Source organism: Tenebrio molitor, chromosome 2 (assembly GCF_963966145.1).
Source record: "Tenebrio molitor chromosome 2, icTenMoli1.1, whole genome shotgun sequence".
Classification (NCBI taxonomy): domain Eukaryota; kingdom Metazoa; phylum Arthropoda; class Insecta; order Coleoptera; family Tenebrionidae; genus Tenebrio; species Tenebrio molitor.
The window spans coordinates 32,056,673-32,066,772 of NC_091047.1; the positions used below are offsets into that span (position 1 = coordinate 32,056,673).

A 10,100-nucleotide genomic window follows, 5' to 3' on the forward strand; every position below is an offset into this window, starting at 1 on the left:
CAGCCATTCCCACAGAAAAAAGCACTTTCAGTTTTTCCCGAATTTTCCAATTTTCCGGGCAACTTTTCCGATTTTTTTTCTTTTTAAACCACCCCTGAAGTAAAGCGAACAAAATAAAAAAATAAATATTCAAATCGGTCAAGCCGTTTTTGAGTTTTAGCGAGACTAACGAACGGCGATTCATTTTTATACAGATGTCCTGAAAAAAAAGACGAGTCCATAGCTCCCTTATTTATCGGAGGATTTTAATTAGCTATACACCAAATCAAATGGTTGTTAGTAGGCTACAAAACGTCTTAATAAATTCACGTATAGCTCCAAGGGCTTCAAGACTAAACTGTCAAAACATTTTTTTTCAAATGAGATTACATATTTTTTTTTAGTAATTCTGATTGAGATTTTAATTCTGAAAACAACAATGTATCACAAGTATAACTTCACATAAAAAAATAACACTAACTTTTGAAACCAATGACGAGCACCAAGCGAAAAGCTATCAAAATGCATTGCGTTACAATGTAATAACCAATTTAAGGTAGCTGGAAAAACAAATAACAAATAATAACATGTGGGATTGCGGAGATATGCCGCCAATGTTCAGCGCAAAACATAGAACATAGACGATAGTAGCGTTTTTTAATTTTTTTTTTGTGAATTTTTGGTATTTAAGTGTATATTTGTGATACAATGTTGTTTTCAAAATAAAAATCTCTATCAGAATTACAAAAAAAAAAATATGTAATCCCATTTGAAAAAAAAAATATTTTGACAGTTTACCTTTGAAGTCCATGGGGCTATACTTGAATTTATTAAGCCATTTTGTAGCCTATTAACAACCATTTAATTTGGTGTACAGATAATTAAAATCTTCCGATAAATAACGGAGTTATGGACTCGTCTTCATTTTTGGGGACACCTGTATATACAGGGTTATTCACGAGAGGGCATGGACTCATGGAGGTAGTATTAACAGGGTTGGTCCACTGCTCGGATCTTTTCAGTGGCGTGCTCAACAAGGGTAATTTAGGCATTTCAGCTATTTTACTTTCGGCTTTACGTGTACTCACGTAAAAACCACTCGTTTTGGTGTGGATTTTCTCCGTGTTTGGGTGTTTTATTGTTTTTGTTGTTATTGTTGAACTTTTTGTTTTGTTGTAATTCGGAAGAATTGCAAAGAGAGTGAAAAATACCAATTTTACAACGCCACTGGAAAGGCACATGGTGCGCTCTGCATTTAGTACCACTTTATGGCAGTGCGCATTTACGCGGTATTTCCGCTTTTTTCAAATAGTGCTCCCTCCATGCGAGAGGGATACTTCTGAATTTTTATTTTGCCGCAACCAACAATACCAATGGCAGTAACTACTAAATCAAATGTGTTATTTCTTTTAAATTAGAAATCAAAGTAAGTTGGATAGATTTGTGAAAAATGTCAGATTGGGAGATAACCTGTATTTAATCAAAATTCAACAAATAAATTAACAAATTAATTTAGTGTCAAAGGTGTTCGATGTGTCTACCATCGGCTTCTAAACATCCGCAGCGGCGACAGAATTCTTTCCACACTCTCCATAAATAAAGAGCATGTCAGTCTTTTCGTCGTTATTGTAAAAACACATTTTTAGAATTGACAAAGATTTTTTACTTTAATGTCAAAGAGACAGAACTAAGAGCCATCGTGGATTCAGTTATAATTATTTTCAAAATTTGAAATCAAGATATTGTTACAATGTGTATAATGGGTTGCGGTAAAAAGAAATTCAGAAATACCCCTGTCGTGAATAACACTGTATAGATTAATTTAATAATTTATTAAATTTCAGAGTTGTAGTCATTACAATGCAATATAAAAATGATTCTAATTTTTACCTTCGTATTTCCTACCATAGAATTGTATTCTTCTTGGATTTGTATCCAACACTTGGCTTTATCCGCCTTGGAGATCACATCGCTCTCTTTACTTTCCACAATGTTTATATTTTTGTACAAGACCCAACAAAAGCTCCTTTTCATCTCGGGTAAACAAAATTTTCTTCTTTTCGGCCATAATATTTTAAAAACTTTTGCACAGAAAACTATACTATTGCCGTTATAACTTTTTATCTGCCCCGCCCACATAAATTGACCAATAAGAATCAAAGCCGGATTCAATCTGTATAATTTTTCATCACGTTTGCCACGTAAAAAAGTTAAGGTTAGAATTTTGCTGTCAAGTCCACAATTATTTTTTTAGGTTCTAAAAAATGTCGAAATTATTTTTACAGTTAAAAATGTAATAGGTAAAGTTATCCTTATAATTTTGGTGCAAAGCAATAAATCTCAGAAAGAGATATGAATACCCCCAGTTGATGCCATACCTCAGTCTTAATGCGTGTATAACTAAATACATATAATCAACATTGTGATGCAGTGGTGAGAATCCCATCAAAACGCGAAACGACTGCTGGCGGTCGCAGATCTGCGGGCACTCCCAAAATTTTAAACTACAAAAATAACCCCCAATAAATAACAATTAGCCCAAAACAATTAATGTTTAGGCTTTGAAGACATGTAAATAAATAAAATGATAGTAAAGCCCCCACGGGGGGCACAGGCTTCATATGATAGGTAATATAAATAAGGAAACAAAAGATATTTTCAATTTATTGTATATTCAAACTGTTAATAATTAATAAAATGACTTAACTTTAGTAAGTAACAAAATGAAATTTATTTCGATAACAAAATGAGTTTTAAAAAGTTGATATTTGGTAACATAATTACAAAAAACATAAAACAGAAATAGATAGCATTGCATTTTGCATTGCTTACAACTTTGAAAGTAGTTATACTTCTTTATTTAGGAAACACATTGGTAGTTGAAATTCAAAATGGTATATTATTATACTCATGTCATATCATGGGGAAATTCCTTAACAATGACACAGAACATAATACACAACAAAGTCAAAATGCGGAGGCGAGACGCCGGTAATTATGTTGATAAGCACTGCACTATTACTTGATAGTAATATCCGTAATAGTGTATGTACTCCGGCAAAATTGCCGTGCCGCCGGGTGGTGGAGGGTTCAGACCTAATCAGAATCAAAATCGGTTTCATTATCACTTTCACCTAAATTTATGATTATTTCTTCTAAAAGTCCATCTCTTTTCCTAAACTCTTCTACCAAATTTTGTACATGTTGAATATCATTTGCCCAATTTTTAGAAGTAACGTTTTGAACTGCCAAATGAAGCAAGCTTTCAATATCTTTCAATTTGAAAGTTTTATTATTTTTTCCAATAAAATCTTTTACCTGCGACAATACCAATTCAAGTGCGTTGAATTGGCAGTTATAGGGTGGAATTCTCAACACATAATGACCATAACGTTGCGCTATTTCGTCGATCACATAACGTTTTTCAAAATTTTGTTGGCGAATTATTTCATATAATTCTACTTTTTTCAAATGAGGCGATATGTCAATATTATGATTTTGAAGCTGAGACACCATGACACTTTTCCTTGAAGACATTGTTGGTCGCTTATCTATTTGAACCGAATGATACGAAGCGTTGTCCATAATTATGGTCGAATTTGCTGGAATATTTGGTATCAACTGGTTTTCAAACCAATGTTGAAATCGTTCAGAGTCCCTCTCTTCGTGATAATCATTAGTTTTTTTTACCGAAATATCATTAGACAATTTGGAATTAATTCTTTCCAATTCCCTGCATCCAAAACTATTATTCTGCCACCTTTTCCAACTGGTAATTTGGGCGTGGAAGCTTTGGTACCATCAGTCCATATTCTGTTAACGTGCTGATTCGCATTTACCCATGTCTCGTCAAGAAATATCATACTTTTAGGATCTCTTTTTTTAAACTCTCGTAAAAATCGAGCTCTCCACGCCACTATATCAGTTCTTTCCATTACCACTACTCGTCCATTAAATTTTTTAAATCTAAAACCAATTCGTTTTAAAACTGTTCTTAGAGAGGTTTTTCGCAATCTTTTAGACTTTGATGTAATTTTTTAATTGTTACTATTTCTTCACGTTCGTAATAATTATATATTATATGTTTCCTGATTTCAGCTTCATTTATATAAGGTTCTCCTGTAATAGGTGCTCGCCTTTTCCGATTCTTCCCTGGACTCTTTAATATATTATTTTTGTTTCCCTCGGCACCATACTTTATTAAAACAATCTTGCTTAAAGTAGGCTCGCTAATCTGAAGAGCATCCGCCGTTCTGCTATTGACCTTACTTAATGGTAGTAGCGGACCATCTGTGTCTCGCTCGCGTTTAAAATAATTTTGTAAGCGAATTATATATTCTCTCGCTTGCGAATTAATGGTTTTACGCTCTAGAAACTGTTTGTTTAGCAATGAACATGTTCTCAAATATATAAGTAGGTATTTACCTTTGGCAGGCATTGGGCCGGCGTAAGCTTCAATTTTTTGATTTTGACTAGACAAATCATCAATAAAATTGTCATTAAGACAATTCAAAGTCAAAAATTTCTACTGTGTAAATCAGACCCTCTTAACAACCTATTTGATTGGTAACTAGGAAAATGAAATGGGCGGGGCAGATAAAATGTTACGTTGTCCTTAGTATAATAACACACTTTCAAACAACTGTCAAATGTTAAAAACAAAATTGTTTTCGCGCTGGTTGACATGGTAATGGACATGCGCGCACCAAGCGCATCGCGGTAGTCGTAAAATAAAGTCTAAGCCAAGCTAGAACTTATCTTGAATAAGTGGCGCCCTTGCTTATTTTTTGAATAACAATCACTAACTTAAGTTCGAGACTCACTCATGTAAGTTAAGAATTGACTCAGCTTTAGCTCAGTGACTATGAATTCGACCCTAAGAGTGACTTCTGTAAAGCTTTTATTATTATACGGTTATATATTAACGGTTGTTTATTTATATTTCTGTCGTTTTCAATAATGACAAAATTTTCTATCCATTGTGTAGCCTTCCACATCAAACGCCGCCTCGACAACCTCCTCAGAGAAGATGAATTTGGACCTGTCGCCCTCAATTCTGGGTGAAGATGTAAGTGTGAATTTATCTTTTTTTTTCTATAATTTTTAAGTTTATCTAATAATCTTTTTGTGAAATTTTCAGATTTTTTTCGGTGAATTCTGTGAGCTGGTGTCACCTGCTCACACAATTCTCGATGTGTGTGACAACGACGATGACTTCGAGGTGAAGCCGGGGACATCATCGTTACTCAAACCACACCGTGCAGCATCTGGAAAAGGGAAAACATCCCGAGCATCATCCCATAAAGGCGTTGGAAGGGGACGGACGTCAAAAAACATTATAAGGAGGCGAGAGATAGTGATAGTGAACATAGTGACATAAAAACCATTAAGGAACACTGGCAGAGACAGATGGTGCGGAGTTATAGAAGAAAATTAGCTGAAAAAGCTAAATACGACAAAGAGTTGATGCAGATTATGGAAATGAAAAGACGGGAAAAAATTATTAAAGTAAAAAGAGACAAAGCAATTAAGCAGATTAACGGTTGGAGAGAAATAAGTGAGAAATTAGATATTAGTTTAGAATAAGTCGTTTAGTTTGTATCTTTCTTTTTAAATTTGTGTAGTGCTTTAATTTTAAGTTAAAATAGGATAACACACTGTTTTAATTTTGTATTATTTTTATTATTACATATTATGTTTTGTTTTTTGTAAATAAATCCAAATATTCTAAACTTACATGGTTTGATTTCTATTTTCAGCAAGTTTTACATGACATGAATGGATGTTTTAGTATCCTGCACAATAGTTATTTAAGAGGAGTCCTCACCCTACCGCTCTTATGGGATTTTCAATGTATAGTTCCGGCATCATATCTCCGTTATTTTTCAATTTTTCCGAATCAAATTTATATTTTTGAAATCCTTGCACTTTTTTCTACAAACTGACCGTATGATTTTTCAAAATAGCAATTTTAAGGACCAAAAACCTTACATTCGTAAACGAGTGTTTATAGGAATCTGAAAATCAGGCATATCTTTGCTCACAGTGCGTATTTTAACAAATCATCCGGTCAAATTGTAGGTTATTTAGTTTTATATCGTTCAAAAAAAACCCCATTGGAATCCGACTGTTCATCAATCTGTAATTTTGCCGGAACGATTTGTCTCCAAATTTCGATTCAAAAGCACACTATCCTTTTCTTGCTAGCCTTCTTGTCTTACTCATTGCCGTTTTCACAGAAACCTCGTTCAGCTGTAGGTCGAGGGATGGTCGAGGGTACATTTATGACTCTATTGTTCGCCTAATGCCAAAGATCTCTAAGTAAACATTTACACACATAAAAAATATGTACTAAAATTTGAAAATGGATTCATTTCATAATGATCAAACTATGAATTCAATTTAAATATCGAAGTATGAAAAATGTATGACGATAAAGTGCCCGTATACAGCTTATACAGGATCCCCAAAAAAGAAAACGAATCCATAACTCCCGTATTTATACGAGGATTTTAACTATTTATCAACCAAATTGAATGGTTGTAAGTAGCCTACAAAAAGGCCTAATAAATTCATGTATAGTCCCAAGGACAATGGTAAACTATGAAAATATAATATATAACAAAATATGCAACTTTCTGGATGAGATGCCATTAGCAGTATTGAACAGAGTCGTGTTTCATCAGGATGGTGTCATACCACAGAATGCACGAATGTTTTATTTTTAAATAATTATTTTGGTGATCGATGAATGGGTCCTATTCGACGGCCCGATAGATCCCTAGATTTGAATCCATTGGATTTCGTTATATTCATTCGAAACATTCGAGACAATATTTATTTGATCCTAGATTTTTGATTTTTTTTCTTTCTTTTAATGCAATGATATGCAGAAAAAAAATTCTCTATAAGAACGAATAAAAAAATATATGTAATGTACAGCGTAATTAAAAAAAAAAGTTGACTATTGTCTGTCAAAAAATACTTAGATGTCGAAAAAAATATAGAATCAGATATTGTTGATAGATAGTGTTGAAGTGTTTTTAGAACTCTTTCATTTGATGTATCATTTATTCAAATCGGATAAAGAACAAGTAAGATACAGCGTCAAAGGTTTTTCGTCAATCACCCGGTATAAGAATTCCTTTATCCCATTTTTAATATTTTTTAATATTTACTTTACAAAGATATTTAAATTAAAATTCTAGCTCCAAATTGTGTCTCAGTTGACCGGTGTTATCACTACTAAGACACAGGTAACAAAATCGTCACTCTCTCGTCTACCCTTATTATACCCTTGTCGTACCATTTCCCATCCAAATATTTCAGTAAAGTTAGCAATATCAAAGCAAAACCATTTGAGGTATATTTCTATGACGTTAGGGAAAATAAAACATAAAATTAGAAAATCGACCACGTGCTCGACTATGGATGCCTCTTAAGGATGAACTGGAGTAACAATCTCAGCAAAAAGTTGCGGAATTCTTATAATGCTATGAAACGTTTATTATGTTTGAAAAAAAAATTTTTAATTTTTGGAAACGAATTGTAATCAGTTGCAAGTAAATTCTGTGTTTAATTTCTTGATATTTAGATAATTACTTACATGTAATTTTACAATATTTTGACTAAGACTGTACGTAAAAGTAAACAGAAGCACACTGAATTCAATTTTCATTGCATTTCTGTTAAAGTTCTTAACGTAACTGTAGTAAAACGTGGGATATGAGTGTAATGTTGCATACCGACGTCAATTATATGCATTTTGTTCACTTTTTATTGATTTTAAAACAGGTAAATAACCTCAAAAACCGTGTTTTTCCACATATAATTAGCGATTAAATGGAAAATCCTCGACCAACTTTTTTTGTAAATTCATTAGAAAATTCTATGATATCGATACTTCATGTGTGAAAAATTTAAGGAAAATTGGCCATTTTGAAATATGTTTTTTATCAATTTATATACGAGCATTGATCGATTTCTCATAAGAACGCGTGTAAAATATCCCGAAACTTTTGAGCAATTTTCGCCATTTTTCAATGTTACTCCAGTTCATCCTTAAGATATAAGTGTAAAAAGTTATCCTTTATTGCACGAACGGGTTTAAAATACGACCGAGGTACGAGGGAGTGCAACAAAGGAACTTTTTACACGTATGTCTTACAACATTTTATCTACGATCGTAAGATCATAACACCGGTTTCAACATAAATTTGTATAAAATAATTATCATTGGTTCAATATTTCATGCATAACCAAAGTCTTTTGAGAACCACGTCGTTTAGCAACCTATTTCTAAACAATGTTTCCAACAAATTCGATTGTTGTATTCTGACAGTTCTGTGACATAAAAGCGAGAAATCGTGCTCTAAAACTTTTAGAGAACGATTCCGTCAGTTTCTCTAAACGTCAACTTTGACAACGATTTTTAGCGCAAAAAGTGCCTACTTTTTACGCGATCGTAGATAAAAATATATACTTCACAATTTAATATTATTGTAGCAAGTGCATCTACAGAGTTGACATTTTTATCTCAAACAATTTTTTTTCCAACACTGGTTTTAAAATCACTTCTATTCACATCACATTCTATTTCTTGCATAAATTTCCCAATCAGATTTACGACATTCATTTTTATCGTTTAAAGAATATATGCTAACAACCTTGTTAAATCACATTTGTTTCTTCATTACCTTCTCAATGAATATAGCGGTTTATTGTACACCCAAATTTGAATGAGCATACTCACACAATAGTTGTTTTCAATATGAAAATTGATTGCTCCCAACAGAACAATTGATAATAGAATAATTAAAATAGGCTACAATTTTTAAACTCACTTTTATATCACATTTTTCGTTTTTTTTTCTTGACCATTCTTTATTCTTTATTAACATAACACTATAACTAGTGTGATGGAAAATATTTTCCTTCTTGACTTTTGATTAAATCATGCATGCTACAAGCAAAGCATCGAACTCCCTCTATGTCAGTTTCTCCTCTACACTTCGGACATGTAAATTTTACAATCACAGACATGTTGTTTCGATGACAAACCGATCATTATTAAAACACTTAAATGATACATAAATGAAGAACTTCTTTCATTATCTTAAACATTTATTCATTAGTTCAATTTTAATTTTTCCATGGTTTTTCTCATTTCATACATATTTATCAAACTAGACAATTCTCAATGATTTTAAATATAAAGATAGTTTGTGTTTATACACACTGCTCCTCGACTCACCAGATAGACAAGTTTCCCAATCGTAAGTTGCTGGTTGATGTCCTTGATGTGCTCTTCAGAAAATTTCTTTGTATACCGTTCCGGAAGAAGAGTTTTAAAATTGTCACACTCCACAACTACTTTTTCACCAAATTTTGTGTTTACTTTATTGAAAGAGATTGTGAGTGTACGGTATACTAAATGAACTCATAACAAAATCTCAAAGATATACATAACACTTCTCTCCCCACTCTCACCTTTCCGAAAAACCCGAACATTCATGAGGTATCCCGAACGCTTATACTGCTATGAGTGAGCATCCATTTTCTCAGGTCATCGAAAATCAATTTATTTAGTTGAAAAGATTTTTAAAATGGAATGGGAAGAAGCTCTACCATTAATGCACAGTATTTATTGAACTAAAGATTACTCTCACATATCTAATGAACTTACAACTTACTTATCACATATCTAATGAACTTACAAAACGATACAAACCACGGCCTCCTAGATTAATAAGAGACTTTTGTCTCTTAACGGCCGCGTGAGTTTTTAGTACGAGGCCTTATTTCTGTTTTTGTGAGGGCGACACAATACATTGCATATTTGGTTGCCTACTATTCAATTTAACAATAATCAATTATGTTACAGTCAGTTACAGTGCAATGTGAAACCAAATAAAAAACGCCGTTTTTGCATATTGAAACAATGTATTGTAAAAAAAAACCTAATTAATAGGATGATTATTTTAATTTTAATAATTTTCTTTTTTTAGTATTAATATTGATTTTCTTAATTTTTTGTGATTCTAAATTACAATAATTTTTTAATACTGCAGGCACTAATTTGGCTACTATAATGTTACATACCAACTTAAAATGACACTCGC

At 32.5% G+C, this 10,100-nt stretch overlaps 1 long non-coding RNA gene across 1 annotated transcript in view; it reads left to right on the forward strand.

Annotated features, from left to right (window-relative positions):
* LOC138123525 (uncharacterized) overlaps positions 1-5,732 on the forward strand; it is a 309,532-nt gene extending 303,800 nt beyond the window's left edge. The window contains exons 4-5 of the long non-coding RNA XR_011156840.1: positions 4,967-5,047; positions 5,120-5,732. This is a non-coding gene — a long non-coding RNA (uncharacterized lncRNA). The remainder of the gene's footprint in view (positions 1-4,966; positions 5,048-5,119) is intronic.
* The last annotated feature ends 4,368 nt before the right edge of the window (positions 5,733-10,100 follow it).